The sequence below is a fragment of the Colossoma macropomum genome, unplaced genomic scaffold, assembly GCF_904425465.1.
Source record: "Colossoma macropomum unplaced genomic scaffold, Colossoma_macropomum, whole genome shotgun sequence".
In the NCBI taxonomy this organism is placed as follows: Eukaryota; Metazoa; Chordata; class Actinopteri; order Characiformes; family Serrasalmidae; genus Colossoma; species Colossoma macropomum.
The window spans coordinates 14,044,844-14,068,564 of NW_023494806.1; the positions used below are offsets into that span (position 1 = coordinate 14,044,844).

General features: G+C 40.2%; 1 pseudogene; it reads right to left on the bottom strand.

Moving 5' to 3' along the window:
* Window positions 1-349: 349 nt before the first annotated feature.
* Window positions 350-23,721, bottom strand: part of LOC118827671 — an 88,438-nt pseudogene continuing 65,066 nt past the window's right edge.

Genomic DNA, 23,721 nt, shown 5'->3' on the forward strand with positions numbered 1-23,721 from the left:
CGGCATCCTGAGGAAAAAGTACACTTGAAGGATGGCCTGAGGCAGCAGGAAGATTTACACAGGCATTTTATTTCTGACAGCAAACCGAAGCTTAATGATTTTCTCCAGTCGTCCATTTTTCCTCCATTCGGATGTGATGGCTTAATGAGACAATGACTCAAAGGATGGCAACCCCAACATCAGCACTGTCATTTGCCATCAAACTGAATGGTTTCTTGATAGCATGGTGTAGTATTGCCTTGAGCTCAACTCTTACTGCTATATTTAACATGATAATTACAAATGGAAAAATAATAAAATTCTTTTTTTTGTTGTTTGTGGGGCGTTTTCCTTTGTAATGGTGGTAGTCTCACACGACCATTCTTGGCCTCAGGTAGAGCTCAAATTCTTTATCCTCCAGAATGTAGGAGAATCAGCTCTCTTACACTGTCCAGGTCTGGAGGCAATGCTGTAAAGACTCTGCTGGAACTGCTCATCCAGATCCTGCTGTTCTTTCTGCTTTTATCAAACTTTTTCTAAAACTTTGTTGACCTCTTCTTGTTATGGTATCCTCCTCTTCAGGGGTCAGTTTGGCTCTCTGCGACTGAGAGGGAGGACGCAGTGGGCCTCATAACACAGCCTGTGCATAAAAGTGCTGTCTACCAGGATCACACTGTTCTTCGCCAAGGTCTTGGTGCTCAGCAGCTCGGTGTTGGAAGCATTGAAGACCACATCAGTGATCAGTGCAGCACTCTGAGCCTCATGAGAAGATCCCCACATAGAGCTTCAGGACACACTATGTACTGAACCCACTAAGGACCCTCACTGTGAAGATATGCACAGACTTGAGCTTGGTATAGGCAGTCAGTCAAGTTCATACTTCCTTTTCTTGTTGATAGGTTTGTTTTTATTGCCAGTCTTGTGGCATTTGTTAATGTTGTTGAACTCCTTTAGTTAATGTAGTTATGTCTTCAAACTGTCAGCTATCACTTCTGCTAACAGACTGAACAGCTCAACAGCACAAAGGAAACTTAAGAAGAGAGAGAAGAACCTTTGAAAACATTTCATTATTACAAAATAAACTGGCTTCAGTGCAAAAGTACAGCCGCAAAACACCCTGCTGCACATTTAATGCAAAATTACCTTTTATTTGTCAAATTTAACATTTTGGAAAAATATATTTAAAGAACGCAGGCAAGATGCAAAATTCAGCTGGGTCTGCACTGTTAGAAATAAAGGTTCTGTGCAGGTACATTTTTCATTCATCAAGGTACAAACAATGTAATTGTTTTTCTCAAAGGTACAACAGTGGTTTTAAGGTCCAATTGTGCACCTTAAATAAGTTTTTCCCCATGGAAAAGTACATATTTGTATCTTTTCATAACCTAATATTTTAAAACAGAACAATAAAATACATTAAACAAAATAATCAATACAACTTAGAAAATAGGGGTACCACCCCGGTGACAGTATTATACCTTTTTTCTGAGAGTGTGGGGGGGTCTCATCCCCTCCTAATTAATCTCTTGGACACTCTGAATGCCTCAAAATGAAAATTTTGGGGGTACCTGAAACTAATTATTATGACGTTATGTTGTTCATTAGTGGAATTGTAGAAAATTGGTTCACTCAGTTGGTCCTTCATAGGCTAGCAACTGTAACTACACCCAGGATACTGCAGAAAAACTTTACATATGGACAAACTCTAATGATGTTTGTGTGGGTCTTTATACAGAAAAATAGTCATAATCCATTTTTACATGAACATTTTACATCCTCTCTTACAGCCTCTGATTGGCTGCCTGGTATTTAGCAGTCCAGGCTGAAACACTCCTTATAGCTTCAGTGGAGTGGAGCTAAACTGCTAGGCTAAGGGGTGGAGCTAAACTGCTTGGCTGAATAGGAGGATATATGTAAATGCATTGTTTTTTTGTGACATCACAAAAACAATTAATTCAAAACCAGCTATTTTTGCAGCTTAGTTCTCATTATGGACTGTATGGACTGGAGATGGAACAGTATTTTTTTATTCACTACATCAAACTCTTTTGTTTCACAAAACGTGATATGGGGCCTTTAATATATACTTATACTAAGTTCATTCTTTGTTTCTATATTCATGTTTCATCTGTTTAAGCATGCTCTTTGTGCTCTTGTTTGGACTGACAGCTGGTGCTGGACACAACCCAGATTTGTTACTCAGAGGACATACACAGCCTGGCCCCAGCAGCTGCCCAGTACAAGAAATGAAATGGAACATTTATTGCAGCTGTAATCACAGGTAATGAAACAGCTGTCTACTGAGGACTGGACTACACATACACCAAAACCTAACCATAAAGTATACAGCATTTTCTCAGTCTGATCTCTATCTGTCACGTCTGTAATGGTTGATCACTATGGACAATAATTTTCACACATTTCCCTGTACATAGTAAAAAACATACCTGTAGAGTCAAAATACACATATAATAGAAGCCAGTGGGCAGACACTGAAGCTGCTGACCATACAATACAGATGCAGCAGACAAAGATTAGGCTAAAAAGTACAACATCTAATTTTAATTTAAAAGGAAAATTCTTTTGTAGCAACAAGAATTTTTTCTCATTGCCAGCAAAAGTTCTCCAAAATATCAAAATTCATGCTTTCCAATTGCTATGGGGACATTTGGTCCTCACTAAGGCAGTAAAACAAATTACACACACATACACTTTAAGGTTTTAACAGAAATAATATCTGTAGGCCAAGCGATTCAGCTTGCTGTGCACATGCTGTAAAGCTGAATAATTAATATTGTAGATTTTTTAACCCTTGCACACATTTTGCAAACGATTCTGTGCCGGAGGATAAACAGTGACGTGCCTGGCTAATTATCTGCTCCATTATTAAAACAGTAACGATGAGATCTCTGAGAGATTATAATATGTATAATTATTACAAATGATTATTAACTTGATAACAGAATGTAGAACACCAGCTCTAAGGGCGAGACAGATGAGAAGAAAAACTTCCCAGAGGCTTGAAGGCAGCAGTCAGCTTGTAGAATGGTAATGAAATATCTCTCCCTGCCCCGTCCTCCTCTTCTTTTCCCGCTCTCTCTCTACAACGGATAATCTTCTTCAGTTTAATTTTTCAGCCTTTTTGGGCCTGTTTTCTCCCCTTAGGTGGGCTTCAAAATAGGTTTAACCAGCACACAGAGGTTTGTTTTTATACAATGTTGGGACATGAGGTCATACACATTTCCCACAGACATTATATGTAATAATTAGTGCCCCATTAGTATTATATATATTATTATATAACTTTGTCTTCATTTTTGTCATTTTTTGGCAGAATTAAAAAACTTCAGTTACCCTTTGCGAAAAGCAAAAGAAAAGGCCCAATAATACTTGGAAAAAAAATATTATTACGTTTATTATGGTAACATGTTTACAAAGCCGTAACCGTTACAAACTTCAGGTTCAAGTTCATTTTGGAGATACACGGTCTTGTTCCACCAGCGATGATATGGAAATACCCATATATAATACAGGTCAAATGTCTCATATATACTATATATACATATGTAAGAACTTATGTGGAATAATAATATTTCATATGTACTATGTGTATCACTGCTTTCATAAGAAAACCTTGTATTTCCGTTTTTCTGTTTTTGACATCATTTGAACATACTTGTTGTCCTTTACATTGTGTGTAAATTTTATGATGAATGGACCAAAAGAAATAGCACAAAATTACTTGGAAAAAGGTCTGGTTCCATTGACTTACACTTAAAATAAAGTATGTTTTTTCCTTCTCCTGTAAAGTTCTCATTTTGGAGACACAAAGTTTTGTTCCGACAACAGCGATATGTAAGCACCTATATATAATAATATCAATATGTCCTATATATACAGTATATACAGTACTGTGCTGAAGTCAGAGACCATGCTTCATTTATTTAATTTCCAGTCGAAATGCCCACAAAGTCATTAATTTTTCAGGATGCATCATTATATCGGAATCATGTTGGTATCTGCAGAAATGTGCTTTAAAAATATCAACATGGGACAGATGTTTAGAATTGACCAACATTTCAAACTGACATTTGATGTATTTATTGTACTACGAGTGCAGAACATGTAGGCAATGCTGAGCTACGGTGCTAAAATATCTGTTTCTTTCCCATTTTACTGAAATTGCAACCCTATTGAAATAAATAGTATATTTTTCTGTGATATCACTCCAGATGGCTCAAATCCCACTTTCTACATTTTATACATAATAATGTTTTCACATCAATATCAGCATCAGCAGATACATGAAAAATACTGGATATCAGCTCACAATTCCAGTATCACTGCATCCCTATTTTACAGTGTTCAGAAAAAAGGCAAAAAATATAAATGTAACAGCAAATTAAATTGAATATATCAGTTTTTTAAGTGTTTAGTGTGTCCACTCTTTGCCTTTTACATCTGTTTGACAGCTACACATCCTTTCAGACCCATAACACTGAATTGTCTTCTGACTGTGGAAAGATGGCCAGAAACACCTGTGGATTTTTTCAGATCTGAAGCAAGAGTGGCCCTTGATTTTCTCCTCTCTATTAAAGATGCTTTAAGCTTTAAGTACAGTTTATCTGATGGTGACAGTTTTGGTGGTCTACCAAGTCTTCCATTGTTGTTAGGAGTCTTATTTTGTCTATATTTTTTTATTATTTTTTTCAAGTGGATCATTTTGTTGATCCTGAAGTGGGACAGCCCTGTTTATGTTTTTTTCTTCAAAGTCAGGAAGTTTTTTAAATGTATGAAAACAAGCACACATACTCACACACACTAACACCTGACTACATTAAACTACCCTCACTGCTCCTACATTCCCTCAACCGAATTCATTAGGGTGCAAATCCGCAACATATCCTACAGCCTTTTGATGCCTGGACCCCCATGGTTGCTGCTAGCATTCACATACAAACTCTGCATGTTTCAATTGGATCTAGTCTGGATCTCTGCTCATGAATGCAGGATTAGTGAGACGCTACAGTAGAAGAAAGTGATAAAGCTAATTCCCTATTCACCAAGCCAGAAACAATGAAAGATGAAATTGAGTTTTGTGCCCAGAGAATAATTTTGAATATTGTGGCTGATATGGTATCATGTGGAATTCATCAGGGGGATAACATTAGATAGTTTCATATTATGCACTGGGTATGTATGGCATATTTGCCATTATAGCTGAGAAAGTAAGTGGGTCAGCTGGTACGTTCATGTACATATTCAGTATGTTACAATAAGCTTCAATGAACATAGAAAAAATGGTGACGCTGAGTTGGTCCTTTTAGATGAATTAAACACTCAACAGACTCTCAGTAACAGAACAATATATCAATGATGTAGCAGCAGTGAATACATTCAGTAGATGATTAACAATAGACATTTAATTAACAGTGAAAATAAAATTCAGAATTCAGTTGTTTTTCACTTTATTTGGAGTGTCCAAGTCCAGATCTGTGATGTTTAACCTGAGAGGAACTGAACATGTAACAGGTTTAATATAGACCATCTCAACATCCTCAACAAGCTGTTACAGACATGCTGCTGACACCGTTCTGTAACTGGAGATTAACTGGATTAGGTTTTAGTTAAACTAGGGGTAAGGATTAGGACCAGGGTGAGGGTTAGGTTTTGGGTAGAGGTTAAGGTTAGGATCAGGGTCAAGATGAGGGTTAGGATTAGTTTTTGGATAGAGGTTAAGGTTAGGATTAGGGCCAGGGTTAGGGTTAGGATTAGGTTTTAGGTTAAGGTTTGGGTCAGGATTAGGATCAAGGCGAGGCTTAGGCTTTGGGTAGAGGTTAAGATGAAGGTTAGGATTAGGGCCAAGGTGAGGTTAGGGTATATCAAAAGCATCTACATCTTACACTTGGTTATACTGTTATCTCTAGAGTCCACATATAATATCTGTGTGGGTTTATGAACCATAAAAATTCAAATTCATTTTTACATGGTCCTTTTCTTACCTCTTTACCTTTTAAAATTCAACATGCTGTTTTTGTTACTGTGCCTTCAAGACTGATACATGAAAATGACCTCTGTTCTTATTGGCTGTCATGTATTGTGACTGATTCAAAAAGCAGCTTGGACTAAAACACTCTTTATGACCTTAGTGTAAATGAGTGGAGCTAAACTGCTGTGGGCTGAAAAGGTGAATATATGTAATCGTGTTGGGTTTTGTGACATCACAAAAACAAGTAATTCAAAGTGGGCTGTTTTTGAACTTTAGTTTCTATATATGGACTGTATTGGATTGTGGAGCGTGCAATGTTTTGAAACGTAAACATTTACATTTGCTTTAGAGTCTAAAATTCAGTTTCCTGGGATATGGGCCCTTTAAAGTTATGAATGTCACATCAATCCAGTAGTTTGTTTTCTGTGCCTTCCTGAAGTTCCACATCAGTACCATCCCCTGACCATATTCTCAGTATCTGCATCAGACGGGTTAGTTCAATATTTTTTTTTAATGCCAAAACTTTGTAATTAAAGAAATGGACTGTGGTGGGGTAGCAGGGTGCTTTGGGCCTTTTCCATTTAATGGCCTGCTGGAGGCTTTTATTAAATGATTGCTTTCTTTCTGACAAATCTGTGTACGAGACAATGATACATAAGAGAGGAAAAAAAAAAACAAAGCCAAGAACGAAAACAGAGTAATCAAGTTAGCGTTCAGAAAGGAAATAGCTCATGCTGTGCCATTTGTGTGCTCCTACGGGGAGTAGGAACAGAATGGAGGAGAGAAAAGAGAGAGAGAGAGAAAGAAAGAGAGAGAGAGAGAGACAGAGAAAGAGATGACTATAGAGAAATGGAGGAAGGAGAAGAGAGACACGCTCAAGGCAAAAGCATAAAAGTAAAAGCGGGGCCAAAGCGCCAAGCGTTCGCGCGTGAGGGGCGGGGCAACTTATGCATAATGCATAAGGGTGGAATTTTTGGGGAAGAAAAAGAGAGTAAGAGAAAAGCAGTACATTTTTTTTCCAGCCTACCTAAAAGCTGCCAGGGCTGAGAGAGAGAACAATGACTCCACTTGCTTTTTGGCTCGTCTTATCTCATCTCTTCTCTCCGTCTTTTCTGCCTTTTTGTTTTCACATCTAAAGCTGTCGGGGAAGAAGACAGATGCGGGGAGGTGACTAATGTATCCCCAGACTACTTTTGTCTGGAGAGGGAAGCGAGGAGAGAGAGAGAGAGTGAGAGAGAGGAGGAGAGAAGGGGGGGAGGAATTAAATTGTTTTCCAGTGCCACAGATGCCATACAGTATCTTACAACACCGAGAAGAAGACGAGGACTCGGAGGGGTTTCTTTTATGAGCTCTGCTGCGGGTGTCTGGACTCATCTGGAAGAAATATGCTAATAGTGTCAGTAATAAACATTCAGACTGCATGAATATGCAATGAATTCTCTTGGCCTATTTAAAGACAACAAATCACACAAAGAAAGTGTTGCATAAACAAATAAAACAACTGGAGGATTGTGGAGTGCGGCATTATTGTAGAACGCGAATGTGAATTTGTTGTCATCGATGGTGATTTTATTTTAGGCATTTATGGATCATTATATGCTTTGACAGATGACATTTTCTATTGAAGTTAATAATTCTCCACACAAATATCTTCAACAAGCTTACACAAGTATGAAATGAACACAAAGTAAACTGTACTTACGCAAACAAAGTCAGTGGAAAATAGTGTAGTAGAGCTTTATAACAGGCAAAGTAAAAGCTGGGCTGTAAAAGCAGAGCACCTGCCTCAACAGCTTCTCTGGAAGAACTGAATTAACTCACAGTGTGTTACAGTGTCTGATTTACCCAGTGGCTCTTGTTTTGGAGTTCTCTTGCCATAACAGTACGGCTGAGGCACCGAGAGCAGACAGAAATAGACGTGGACTTTGCTTGACACAGTGGAACAAGGCTTTCTAAGTGCTTTCATTTCCTCCAGGTCTGTCTAGCTGGAGAGGCTTTTCTATGGGCTATTAGCCCCCCTAAACCCTCCGCCTCCGATCCACCTTCTCCCTCTTGGTCCCCCTCCCCAGCCCAGTTCTCAAGGGGTTCTACAGTCGATGGTTAAATAGTGCAAAGGGAGGGGGGCCAAAAAACATGCAAACGTTGTAACGTTGCTCATTCTCTTATTCGTATGTCTAGTTGTGATGCACCAATTGAAAATTCTTGGCCAAAACCGAAATTCAGTAATTGGGTAAGAAACTGAAAATTAAAAAAGGTGATGGATAATAAGTCAATTATATTAACTTATTCACTTTTTATTTATGTATTTGAATAGAATTTAATTGCAAAACAATAACAAGGTAATGAAAAAACACTTCAATTATTTGAAAGTCAGTTCTTTCAGTAGGGCGAATTACCAAGAACTGAGTAACAGGCATTTGAAATGAATGCAATAAAATATAAAAAAATGTTGTATTTTAGTAGTGAATAGCCACACATGCCTAAAAATAAAGCTAAAATGTTCGGAAAATGTTCTTTAAAGCAATGCCATAGAAGAACCACTTTTGTTGTCTCTAAAGAACGTTCTAAGTGATGCTTTTTTAAAGAACCACTGGTGTAAAGTATATCTGCAAGTGTGAAGAATCTTTTAAAATTTAAAGAACCACCAGATAACGTAAAGATTATGTGCCAATCAGTTTTTTTTAACTCCATTCTTAAAAATGTTTGCATAATACCAAAGAAGAACCACTTGCCTAAAAACCTTTTATTGGAAGGCTCCTCAGAGAACCATTTTTGTAAATGAGATGTGTCAGTGTGAAGAACCTTTTTAAAGTTTAAAGAACCTCTGTGTAATGTAACTGTTCTATGAAGAGCCCTTAAACCCTTAAACCAGTTTTCATGCTCACAAATCTGTTTTTCACTAAACATTCTTTAGAGGACCAAAAGTGGTTCTTTTATGGTATCAACCAAATTGACCTCTTGTGGCACCTTTGTAGAACCAAGCCAGGAAGCATTTAGGATCCTTTATTTTTAAGAGTGCATATAAATATAAAGTGTAATGTAATGACACTATTTCCATCTAATTTTCAAAAACAGAGAAGCAGCTGAACATTTTCAGTGAAATTTTTGGCCATATTTATTAAGTGGCTAAAATTTCCCTGCATTCCTAGCTCTGCCACTCTGGTCTAGCTGCTACCTTGCTGCTCTTGCCCTTGGGAGAACTCCTCCTCCTCAGCCTCTGGTTGACCCCAGCCGGTTGGGACGGGCCGTGTCTGGAGGTATCTGATGTGACATCCACTGTCAGGGTCTTTCTTAGCACTCTGTGTCTCTGCTGGGCTGGCAGGAGAGAGGGCTGTTTTTCCGGAGCAGTGCTGCTGGGGTCTCCAGAGCTTCCAGACTGATCCAGGCTGTCCGGCTGAGTGGTGCCCGAGTGAGGCTGGTCTGATGGGGCGTTGGTCTCCCTCCGCTGGGCTCTGAGTGAGTGCAGGGTACGTACGGCCTGCTGATGCTCTTGCTGCAGGGAGTGAAGCTGATTGGCCGCTTTCTCTCTGTTCTCAGCACAGTTCTTCAGGAGCTCTTCCACAGCCCTCAGGAAATCATGGCCATACTGCGCCAGGGCCTCATCTCCTAGACACACACACACACACACACACACACACACACACACACACATACACGCATACACACACACGTTTTAGCACATGACTGGTAGGTACCACAGGAAACTGATGCACCTCACTATGTGCTACAATTAGAGCTTTAATCAGGCCTAAAATTTTTGGGCTGATCCTAAATACAGCCAAGGAATTTTCTGTCCAGGTCTGACTTGACCAGAGGACTGGACCCGACCCACAGTTTTTAGCCCAAAACTAACCTGATTAAAACAACATTGTGACCAAACCCAACCCAACCTGGCCCAAACCACATCATAAGGGTTTTAGTCCAAAACTGACCCAAAAATGATGAAATCGTGACAAAACCGACCTGACCTGGCCCGAACCATATCAACAACAACACAAGATTTTTCCTTCCAGGTCCAACCTGACCAGAGCATGACAAATTTGGGTCAAACCCAACCCAGGCACATCATCAAGTGTTTAGCCTTAACTGACCTGTGTATAACAAAATTCAAACAAAATTCTGACCCGACCTGAACCACATCATTAAATGATCATCATCAACCCGGACTGACTCAATCACCCAAAGTGCCCGATAAAACCTCATCGTGTACTGACAATAACTGCCATCACTGGAACATGGATACACAAAATAAAAAAAACAATAATGTAATATAGTAACAAGTTAAAATTTTGCTTTAACAAATTAATTCATCAAGCATTGCCTCTGAACAACATCTCAAACGTTTTTAGCCTGGATAACCATCCTATACTGTGCTGTTCTCTCACTGTTCAGTGCTGATATAGCAGGATGTTAGCCTTTACCTGTTGGTCCTGAATCAATTCCCTGTGTTATTTCTTGTGTATTCATTTTCTTAAGAGTGTGCGGCCCGTGGGGTGGGAGACTCCAGCATACCAGATTAACAACTATTTTAAAATAATGAAAGTAGAGAGGAAGAATAAAGAGTAAAATAAAGCAGAAGGAAATGCAGGGTCTAATCTGTTAGACCTGGAAGGCAAACTGAGAACCTGAACTCAAGGCCAACGCATATTTGGAAAAAGATGCAAACCTGACCGAACCCGACATAAGCAGTGTTCTGACAAATATTTTGAGCAAATATTTCAAGCTCTAGTGTATAATAATTGACCTTCTCGATTTCTTTTTCAACTGACCTAGCCAAAGATGCCATTTTATCAGAAATACCTACCCTGTAGGTGCACTTTGTGCTCACGGTCTCCCAGTGAAAGGGCAAAACCTTAGACTGTCTAAACCCTTATTTCTACAATATTCATATTACTTAAGACTGAGTTTCTTCTGTTCAACGAGTTTTAGAAATGTGACCATTGGCAACCGACAATCATATGACTATATAAGTAAAGCATTGTTCAACTGAAACTGCTGGAGTATACAATTAAAATAAAAATGTAAATTTACACTGGTCAATGTTATAGATTAGGAGAATTTTTAGCATCTCAAACTGGGTACTAGTATCTCCCACAAAATTTGTCACATTGGCTGGGCCATAGTTTTAACTTATACTGACAATGTGATCCCTGGATTGAACCACTGCACTAACGTGGTATACTGTTTATACTTTCATATACTCTCTTGTGCTTGCTCCCCCATCATAAACATATGCTGTTGCTGCCAACAAAGTGTAGCTAAATGGTGGGTATTTCTGATAAAATGGCCAGTGGGTTTAGCTAAGGTAAGTGTAAGGTATGTGAAACTAATAAACTGGCAACATACTGTATATATTACTGCAACTCTGCTGGGTAACAAGATGAATATTCAATCACCTCACACCTTGCAAGTGACAGGGGAGCAGTGTCTGGTATCATGCAGTGCAATAAACTACACTTGGTGGTGTTGGTTCCTTAGAGCTTTCCCCATGCGGGCGGACCTCACCCTGAGTTTACATTAAAACCATAGATAACTGAGGCAGGCGGTTTACACTGAGACTGCTGCCGACTAGATTTAGATCGTTCCTTGCGGAGAGAGGGAGAGGGGGAGGCTGGAAAGGTGGGAGTGTGAAATGAAGGCAAGATAAATGAGCAGAGTGTTCTGATGGGGAGAGAGAGGTATGTGTCAGGAACGCTGCTGTAAATCTCAGATTTCAGGCCTCAGCACAGTCACCTGGCCAACAGAGGAAATACTTTCTCTCAGGGTTGCAGCTGTTGCAGGGAAAATTGGCCAACTTTCATACCCTGATGCTTCTCAGAAGGAGAAAATCACCTGTATCCAACACACGTGAGGTGTAAATTACAACACACAAGACTTATGATGACAACTGTACATAAGCAGTGCATTTTATTGTGCAATAGCTTAGCATTTCACATGTTCAAAAAACAGATATGGTGCTGTACAGTATGTAAATGTATAAATGGTAAATCAGTCTCATCCTCATTTGATTGTGAATCTTTAGGAAACTCAAATTTCAAAGTCCATCAAGATTTCAATCTGGTTCAATCCAAGATGGTGCAGAGTACGACTGCTGTGTTGCGATCTCCCTTCACTCTTTTTAGTTTTTTTTTAAATAGTGTGTTTACATGTAATGGGCCTGGCACTATACATATACATCATAATGATCTCCACAGACAATTCATCACATCACATTCACAAAAGAGACTCACTTTGCACTTTACTGAAACTTCAAATGTAGTATATCTATACTTGAACATATAGATTTTCTATCTAAATCTTGCATAACCTGAATATATATAATAATACTTTAACCCTTGTATATCCTGCATCTGTTTTTATCTATCGCAGACTCGCCAAACTGCATACATGGAAAGGTGTTCATTTGTATATATTATAGCTATAAACATTGTATATTTGGAAAACGGTGCAATACTACTGTATATTTATGTGTTCATATTTTGTGCGAGAGACTACACGCCTAAGATTTCCACTCACCTGCACACCTGTGTTCATGTTGATGTGACAATTAAATGTGATTTAATCAGAGATAATCAGAGATAAAGAGATAAAGTCAACTTTTACCTAGAGGTTATATATTTAGAATTTATTTGCTTTCCAGTTTTGTCCCAGTTATTTAACTGTACATTCCCAACAGCTCAGCCTTGGAAAAGAACTAAATAATAAACTCCTATGGCAGCCCACTGGGAAGGGGAATAACATTGCTCCAGTCACCATCAAGTGTCAGGTACCCTGACTTATCATTCCCCTACCCATGGAGCAGCATGGTGGCAGGCAACAGTACCCATGTGAGATAAGCAGGTGCAGGGGCAGCTCCCCAGACAGCCTCACCGACGCACACAGATGGGGAGATAACGGGCAAAAGACAAAGGGACAGCACAGCCTGATAACAAAGGCCACTGCTGTCACCTATGGCAGAAGAATAGGCTGACGCACAGTGCATTGTACTGCAATGCTACACAGTCAGATAACAGACACTTGTAACAGGGCGATGGAAGGCACGGGACCTGGCATTATCTTGTTATGAAGTAAATTGCGTTTTGTCATGGTGACAAAGGGAGATGGCTTCAATGGTCACAACACAAGAATGGCATGTTCCAAAGGTCACCGATACATTGTCGTTGATGAAGAGAAAGTGAAGACAAGTCTCGTAAGCCAGACTTTTGCTTATAGTCTGATGGGTTTCGTTGCTCAACTTGGCTAAGAACCACCTACTTTGACCAAATTGGGCTATTTGACCAACATGCAAAACGACCAACCAGAAACTGTTGTTTCTGCATGATGTGTAGGGGAAGGTTACTATATACATCAGAGAAAACCTCTGAATACGAAGCTCAAGAGAAAGAACCATGGACCAACTCTAGTGCACCATCGAGAGGAAAGAGGAACTACACCATTTGTCTCATCCAGAGAGCAGCAGGGCTGGTTGTGCAGATGTTTGTGCATTGACAGGATTCAGACTCCTCCCTTTTGCTCCACTCATCTTATTCACATGGCAGTCATTTTGCTTATTATGTCACATATAGAGTAAAAACAAGGACAGGCATGTGCACTGATTGAGCCTTACCTCTCAGACCATACAAGTGCCCTCTTGGTCCACATGTACACTGTTTTTTATACAGCCACCTCCGTTGTTCAAGATCCATTTTGTGAGGAGAGGCTCAGCCTCACCCTGGGAATAGAGCCTGTGGGTCAGTTTGGGTTCTGCATGGCTCATAGCTCTTAGGTGCCCACTCTGGTGTAATATGAGCTTCACATGGACTTTCCTCACAGTAACTTTGACCTGTCATAGATGTGTTCATCTCCACAATGTTGGAAATCCCACAAATAAACCACTGACAATTTCGTCAAGAGATTTAAGAGTCACGCTGCATTATGTGGTTGTTTCAACCAAAAACTAATGTCAGAAGGAAGGGACAGTAATAACTTGCTAAAGCAAGTTTGTCATTATTGAAAAAACAGATTTATGTGAGGCTCTGTGGAGGACCTCTTAGACCATCTGTTTAAATGTGTTATAACTCAAAATTCTCACTTTTTATGGAAGTCAAATAGAGTAGTGAATAACACTACTGCCTTGTAAATTTGAGACGGCTGGTTTGATGTCCTGCTCTGACAGGAAAGCTCTCTTATCAGCATGTAACAGTGTTTTTTAAGGCTGCCTACAAGAGTTTTCAGGCAAGACTCTGGATAAAACTCCATTCCATATGCTGCAAGTCAAATTAAGTTTCATTAATATTCAGGTTGCCCTTTTTTTCTTTTGAGCACATGCCCCTCAAAACATCTGTGCAAGGGCCTCAACTAGGTAATTATCAGTCAGAAGCTACAGGAAAATGAAGCAAAATCTGACGTCCTCCATTCAATCTAAACTAGTCCTCCAGCTGACTGACTCTTCTCACCATGTGCGTGATGTAGTAAGCAAAACAGCTGACATTTAATAAACTGCTAAAAATAAAAAAATCTAACCGAAGCAACTCAACTCTAAAGGCCTCAGGATACTTCTTGTGGAGACGACTTTCGCCTGAAAACGAACAACCGCAGACATGCAGAGGCTCCGCTCGCCACGTCGTGCACATGGCAACTGGGTAGTCCACGGACTAAAACACTACGAGACAAAGCCTGTGATTGGTCAGCACAAAAGAGGCGTGCCACGAAACAAAGATGAACAACTTTGAGGAGCGGGTCTCAGCTCAGTACACTCAGTAGAGAAACAAATGTTTGCTGTCAAAAGTGGAAAAACCTCCATGACAAATTTGTAAAACCAAAAAATGTGTCAGAGAGGAGATGCTAGTGGCAATAAGATCGCTCCATTGTACAAGCCTTTGTCCTGGCTGTCTGGCTTCAGAAAACATCATAGTGTCCACAGTAGTGGAGCATATGCGACAGGCAAAACGAAACTGCAGAAAGTATGTGAGCAGATAAGGCGCTTTGGGCTTTGTACAACACTCACAAACTAGTCTTTAGGCTTTTCACAAGCTTTGCACAAGCAGAGCCATTGTTGTTATTGTATATGGAAAGAGTGGTTTCACTTAATCTAGTGGCAATGCTACCTGGGCATCATGAACTGCTTGGCTTGTACACCTTGCCGCGGTTTGCATAATTAAAGGGTTATCTGCATCAGGAATGGGTTCTTCAGATTGATGGAGAATGTGCTGTAGATGGTTCTATATAGAATCTTTTTGAAAAGGGTTCTATGTAACACCAAAAAGGGTTCTGCTATTGTTACAAGCCCATACTGTAACAATAGCAGAATCCTTTGGTGCTATATGAAACATCATGCAAAGGGTTTGAGTGTTCGTGGTTCTATATAGAACCATTTTCTTTACTAAAGAACCCTTGAAAAAACATTTTTTTAAGAGTGTACACATCTTTTCAGATTCATAGTGGTTAGCTGTCTTCTCACAGTGGCAGGACTTCTCTCTCAAAGTACTATTTATCTGAATCTGACAATTGTGGTGGTCTGCCAGGTCATGCATGATTATTCCATTTTCTTTGTGTCTACTCTAGTTCTGGAAGCTCCTTTTTTCTTGCATTTTCCTTTCCCCTTCCTTATGCAAGTGGAATATCTAATATCTCCTCAGAAATATCTTCTGAAATCTGAACACTTCATAGCTGTTTTGACTGTCAATTAAATAAATGAAGGGCCCAGTACTGTACATTTTGATAATGTAGAACTGTTCCACACAAAATGCTAACTATCAGTATGGGGTACAGCTCCGCAGTTAGCAAAAGGCTGATCTTCTACAGGCTAAAACTTTTAGACCTCGGCAAGTCTGCAAGCGTAAGGCTGCATTTGACTCCTGAAGAGGGGCCTTAAGCGACAAGTATGAAGGCAACCACATCTCTATCTGGATCATTTCCTTGATCGCAGGCTGTTTTCCGCTCCCTTCCTCCGGTGCAACTCAACCCTTCAGCTCCAGAGCAGATGAGCCTCTACGCAATCACAGCTATTTGCCAGACAAAAGAGGAGATGGCTCGATAAGAGCATTTCCATAAAATAAATGTCTCTGAGAAGCGACGTCACACGGCTGATTGAACACAATGATGTGTTGCCGCCACATCAAAAGAAACCTATGATGGGTCCAAACACCTCCAGCTATTCTAACGATGGGGCGTTGAGCTGCGTTGGGCTACGAAACGCAGGCATTCCACCAGCTCCTTGTGTAAATATTTGCCGTCGGCGTCTCCAGTGAGAGTGGTTTCGCAGGGAGCGAATGCTTGGCACCCGGAGAGAGAGAGAGAGAGAGAGAGAGAGAGAGAGAGAGAGAGAGAGAGAGAGAGAGAGAGAGAGAGTGAGAGAGAGAGAGAGAGAGACTTTGGAACGAACACAGGAAAGCCTCAGGGCGGGTGGTGGCTGCCCTGCTGAAGACCACACACGCAGAGGGCCTTGAGAAAGCAGGCCACCTAAGGAACGGCTAGAACGGCGGAGAAAGAGAGAAGCAGACGTGTTTGAGTTGGAAAGGTGCAGGCGAAGGCGATGAACATTAGGGAGATTATTCCAGTATTTGGTAGAAGAAGGTGAAGCAGGTTTTCAGAGAGTGCGACAGAGATTGCTTTTCTGAAGGCTTTTTAGCGGATATCGCAGGCGGACGATGGCAAGCCAAAAAACTTGTTGTTTTTGGACAGGAAGTGCAGGGCCGGTGTGAAAGCTGAAAAGGATCCACTGTCAGATAAAAAGAATGATCAGATAAAACACAGAGAGAAATAGGCAAATTAACTATTTACATGTATTGGACAGGGATGTAAAAATGCATTAATTCATTATGACTGGCAGTTCAACTGCATTGATTTTGGAAGGTTTGGGTCGATTATCAACGACTGTCATATTCAGTAACATCTGCGCTGATTTTCTGGACATTTAGAATTTTCAGACAGTTTTTAAATGTGACAGTGCAAAGAACACCTATGTGTATTATCTTTATTGTGTATATTCCTAACTTTCTTTCTAGTTGCAATTATGTAAAAACTGATTCTGAATTGTATCAGAATAACCAAATCAAACTGGATTGTGTTGAAATTTTTGCCAATAGCAATAAGATACTGGAGAAACACTACCCATGTGGTCGCCAGAAGTCAGAACCGAAGTTACAGCACTTAATAATGAGCTTTAAAATGAGCTGATTTTAATTGAAGCGCGTCACTTAAGATGAACATCTAAAAGGAGCATCACGCTTGAACTACTCACTCTACTACCCAGAGTAAGAAACACACAGCTAACAACATCACATCACACATTGTGAGTGTGTGCTACTTCTGCATAGATTTGTTACAGAATTGCATTAGATTTTTACCTTTTTTTTTTCTCTGATATCGGACATCCGATCAAGCATTTTCTACTGATTAGTCTCTAAAGAATTGTATCTAACTGAAGTGTTAGGAAGTCAAAAGCTGTGTCAAAATCTACATAATACAAGCGGTTCCAAACCAGGTCCAGACTGTTCTCATTTTTGATCCAACCCGACTCTCAACACAGAGATGAAGGAAAAATGTGGACCCTCTGGGGGGCCTTGAGGACCACGACTGGGAACCACTGTACTATACTACATATACTACTTTAAAGAACGCTCTCCTAATAGCAGTCCTAACTATTTGACACACTATTTATTATGGTAGTGAGCAGTTTTGGACTGTATAAACCAGACATACAACGTGTGAGTTTAGAAATCTTGCAACAACTCACACTGCACGTTTGAATGACCCATTGTCCAGTCCGACTGACATGCTGCGACGTGGGTGCTCACACTGCACCTGAAACACAAGCCCAACAGACAGCTCTGTCTGCTTTGTCTCGCAACTCTTTTCAGTCAAACAGATTAACGTTGCACTGTCAACTTTTTAGGGGCAGTGGCTGTGATTATGTGTGTGTGGACTGTGTGCATCCTTGAGAAATCGATTTTGCTCAAACAGAAAGACGAGCAGAATTCCAGAATACTCTTGTGGGTGCTCTCTGGCTTATCGGTCACTGTTTTAAACAAAACATTTAATTATAAAAACCGGAGAAAATGGCAATTACTTAACCATGGATGTGATATTAGGCTATAAAATAGCCTGTCATACCCAGTTAACGTTGGCCATTAAAGGCTGAACACAAGCACATTTCGTTCTATGATTCTGCAAGTCATCACTTTTCTTTAAAAAGTGGTTAATGTGGCTGGTATAGTGTAGTGGCCTTCTATGCTGTAGAATGGGGTTCAGTCCCCCATCTGGGCAAGCACCCTACACCATACCAATAAGAGTCCTTGGGCAAGACTCCTAACACTACCCTCGCCTACCTACCCACAAGCTAGACTGGAGCAGAACATTTCAGTGTGGTGAGTTTTTACTTTGAAGCTCTTGTTTGAGGGTGTGCCAAACTTGCCGACAGGCAGGCAATAAGGGTTGTGTTATGAGATTGCGTCATCTTGTAACAAAGGAAAAGGGCTGAAATTCCAATGAGGCATTTCAGGAAGCTGAAAATATGGTCTCCCTGTGATGTGTACTTTCGGACTCTGTGACTTCAGAGAGCGTTTAAATGCAAAAAAGCTACATAACACACTAAAGGAAAGGAAAAAACAGAAAAACATAATAGGTCCCCTTTAAAAAGAGTTACCTCTTAGACCGTATCAGTGCTACTATCAAGGTAAGCGAAAATCCAGTCAGGCTCATCTGTCTCCTTATGATACGTAACGTTACAACTCCTCTGTCTCTTGGCATCTTTGGGACGTCCATTGCAAAAAGGGACATATAAATGTGTACAACTATTTTTTACAAATTGAAAAGTGGAATATTTGAAGAGTTTAATTTCAAAATGCTGTATATTCATAACAATCTGTAACAATTTTGGATATAATGAGTTTTTGAAAAGAATAACAGCTGACATATGATGGAAAATAAATTTTTGTTTCTCTAATAAAGGTGATATTCATTAATATAGCAATGATAGCCCACTTCCAACAACTTATATCATGAAAAGACAGTTCTTGAAAGTGGTCTTTAATGCATTTTGTAACAAAACCCTTCAAGTAGATTGAAAAAATTAGCCAATTTACTTAATTATGAAATAAGAAAGTTACATTATAACATTATAAATGTTTTATTATAATAATATAAAATAATGTATTATACTTTTTAAGGCTAGTATTGAGAATGAGTATTCGAGTACTGGAAACAAGTATCTGAGGTCTGTAAAATGATATTTTGGCCAGCCCCAGACGTCAGCAATCTATCTCACCGTCCGACTGCTCATCGCCACCCCCTTATACTGCATGTCAAATGAAATTCTGGGTTAAAATCAGGCTAAAATTGCACAGTGTATGTCTGGCTTTAGTGTCTGCGCTGGTTTGAGCAGAGGACAATAAAGGGGAAGGTTGGCATGCGGAGTGTGTTTGTGTGTTTCAGAGTGTGTAGGGTGGGAGATTTGTGACAGGTGCAGCCCCAATCAGTGCCACACTGCCCTGGGTGTCACATTTATTATCCCAGAGTGTGCAGTAATGGGGCGTGTGTGTGCGGTGAGGTGGTTATTAACAGGCTGATGTCAACACTCAGTCTGCAGAGCACGGCCTAATCAGCCAGCACTGCTACAGCCTCCTACACACACACACACACCTGGGCTGCAGGCCATGCCTGTCACACAAACATCGCACACACTCTCACATGCACACACACCTTTGCATAACCGCACACCAGAGCTGAGTGTGCTGTGCCCACACACACACACTACACACTAACACAAAGCACAGCTATACACATTTCACTCACACCCACACACATACCACACAAACACATTACACATCACCACACACTTTCAATTTGCCACACACTAACACAGGCCGCTTGTTTATATTCACATCACGTCACACCCGTTCACACACTCATGTTAGTTTTATGTAGAGTCATTCCATTACGCCGGTCTCCCACCACTCTCTCCCTCTTTAACTCTGAAGTGCATGCTGCATTTTGCATGCCGATGTAAAACGACTATCTTACAGAATAAAAACACTGCGCAGCTGAAATCCACTCACTAAGTGAGGTAATACAGACGTTTTATTTACAAATATACATAGGAGATTAAAGCTGTTAGCAATAAAAGCAAGCATATGTCAGATTAGGCTTGTGCTGGTAACAGAGTCCTCTTTTTCAGGTAACCATGTGAAAAAAATAACAGTAAATGGTTAAAAAACTACACTATGTAAGTTCTGGGGATTTAGAGACCTCTTTGGTGGAAATGGGTAATTGCACGCAACATGCAAAAGAACACTTTGTAAGGCTGGCCATGAGACTAGAAGGCTTAGTCACACAGCCAGTTTAGCTTAGACATAACACTAGAGCTTCTCATCACATATTATAGAAGCTACAAGCTTCATTTTGAAAGCGGTTTAAAGATTTCCGCTAATGCTGTAACAAAATTGCGAGCACTGGCAAATACTACGAGAACTGGTTGGATCTGCATAAATTCTTGCGACTGCAAAATCTTAAATTTCTGGAGCGTCTGCATATTTCAGTTTGTTCCCTGTGGAGAATGTGTTAGTTTTTTTCACTTAGAAAATGAACAAAATGTAATTTGACCAGGGGGGGTTTTGCATATGACTGTATTTCCCGCATATCTGTTTTCACAAAAATGTGGGCCTCGATATTAACTTCCATCAGCAACATAAGCGACTAACTCCAGCATACTACATTAAAACATGTTTGAAGGTAATGAAAGTAGGGAGGAACAATAAAATAAGGAAAATAAAAACAGGGGAAATGCAAGGTAAAAATCTGTTAAAAATTAGGAGGCAGGCTGTGAGAACCCGACCTGAGCCTGATATATATTTGAGAAATGATGTTGGCTGCAGTCGGGCTCTGACATGAGCAGTCAGATCCCATTGAGGTCAGGAAAATAATTTAAGCTCTAATACGTGGCTGTATTATCTACGAATTTAAATAACGGCTCGAACAGGGCATCAGCAGATACACAGCATTTAATGACGCAAATCTGGATTGGATCAGGACATCTCTAGCGATGAGAGATGACACAGTGCCTCTATAAAGCAGCACACTGGAAGAGAGAGACTGAGAGACAGACAGACAGAGCGAGTGCGTGAACGAGAGGGTCTGAGACAGGCATTGATCTACCTTGACTCTTTGAAGGGCCGAGGGCCTCCACTGCCTCGCGTATCTGCGCCGAGCTGCTCTTAAAAGCTGACAGGAAGCGGCGGAGAGCAGCCTCCGATGCCGAGCCCCTCAGATCCTCATAACATGAAAGGACATCTGCAAAAAGAAAGAAAGAGAGAGAGAAAGAGTGAGAGAGGCTGCTGCATCAAAAAGGCCCTGTGGAGATGTTGGAGGCGCGTCTTTTTTAATCCGTGCAGAGGAGCGGCCCGGAACGGCTGAGACGTTCACTCACTGGCTAATTCATCTCAAAACACAGTGGAGCTGGAGAATTTGCAATTCAATGTGAAGAACAGACGATCAGAATGAAAATTACACACCAGTACTACTAGCTGGAAAAAGGACACCAGAGACCTGCTTTTAGAAACATACCTATATGTTAGCACAGTTTATATTTAAATTCCCCAGGGTAAAATTTATTATGAAGGATTTAATTTAAGACACCGACTATATAGAACTTTGTAGGTTGTAGGTTTTATTACTGACTGTAGCCCCATCTGTTGCTGCACAGTCTACCACAGGCATGTCAAACTGGTGACCTTGCAGGTCAAAGTGCTGCAGAGTCTGAATGTTCTGAATTCAGTTCATGAAGGCCTTGCTAATTAGCTGATAAGCTGAATCAGGTGTGTTTAATGAGGCAGTGTGCTGAACTCTGCAGTGCTTTGGCCCACAAGAACTGGATCCTGACACGTGGTCTATCAGCTCCCCTGAATGGAAATGGAAAAGGACCACCACAGACCACCCTGACCAGACACATATGTTGCACTGGTATATTATAAAGGGGAATTCCTCCCATGTATCAAAATTTCTGTTTGGCTGTCCTGTACTGAGCCTCTTTCAAAAGTAGTCCGGGCTGAAACACTACTCATAACTTCAGTGTGAGTGGGTGGAGCTAAACTGCTTTAGGCTGAATAGGCAGATATGTAAATGCATTGGTTTTTGCGACAGTGAACTCAAAACAGCCTTTGATTTCCATATATGGACCATATGGACTGGGAGTTGAATGGTACATTTTGAAACTTTAGCAATGGTTCCATCTCATATCAAACAGTTTTATTTAAAAAAGTTCAGTTTTCCACGATACGGGCCCTTTAAGATGTAAAAAAGTCACGATATGATCTGATGTGGAATGCAACCCCAGAGAAACTAACCAAATCAAAACAGTTCACAGTGGTGGTGATAGGAACTAGACATCTAAAGTGTTTATCGTCTCTAAACAGAAAACTATTATGAATGGTTTGGAATTCATTGCCTGATGCCTGAGACATTGTTTTATGATAGTTTTGAGATAAGATTTTGGGCTAAAACAGCTTTCGAAATCCAAAATTCATGGTAGAGAGGTGCATGCAGGGCGTTGTAAAGTAGAACAGTAACTAAAGAAAACTTTTTTCCAGACTTACCATTATCAACATTACATATAAAAACTGTGTGGGTTCAGTGCTGGATTTGGACAGTAAATAAAATGGCTATATTTGCATTGTAGACATACTGACCCTAGGTTCCTATCACCATCACTGTAAAGAAACTTTCTCTACAATGTAACATTTCACATTAAACCACTCTGAATGGCGTTGTTTGCATCGCAATGATTACAATTATGCAGAAATGTTGAAAAATCTGAGCAATTCCTCTTTGACACTGTGTACAGTCACTGGCTGCTTTATTAGGAACTCTACGTTACAGTTCTACTTCACAGATGCATAGTTAGAGACTATAGTTTATCTTTTTCCATTGACAATTTGTGTTAGTCATTCTATGGTCTGCTTCACAGAATTTCATGCATGTGGTAGAGGTGGACTGAAACTGTGCAGCAACAAATGGATTACAGTTAGTAATTGTAAACCCACAAAGTGCACCAATATGGAAGGCATGTGCATAATACACAGCCAGAGTAAACCTGCAGTGACCTCATAAGTCCTCTTCAGTGTGCAGGAGAAAAGAAGGAAGTCCAGCATTCAGCTTTAATAAGGAGTTATGATTGCCAGTGAAATGGAGTGGAGAACGCACTGTACATGCACTACTCGAAAATCAAACAAGTCTTCAGGTGCAAGGTTCAGCTTAGAAACCACAAAACCTGGACACGCACACACACACACACCTACAGCACTTCGCTTCCTCCATCGCCTGAATGGCCTCACTAAGTGGCTGTTCTCAGAGACCTCTCAAACATTGCAGACACACACACAGATATATGCACACACATGCGCAGAGCTTGCTCAGAACCTTCCCAGCACTCTGTCCCAGCTATAGATGAAAATGAGCAGGCATTCTGCTGTGGCAGCAGGAAGTGCAGTAACATCATGTAGACTTTGGATATTACATGGTCAATCATACAGATCTTACCCTGATATCCACTTTCATTTAAACAAGGAATCTGAAAAAACATCTACAGATCTTTAAAGTTACCTCATTACATACTTTATTCTTGTGCTTATAAACTGTACATATACACACCAAGCAGCCATAACATTAAAACCATAACATTGTATCTACACTCATTGTTCATTTTATCAGCTCCACTTACCATATAGGTGCTCTTTGTATTATGTTTTTTTTCTAGCATGTTAAACTCATCAAATAATTAG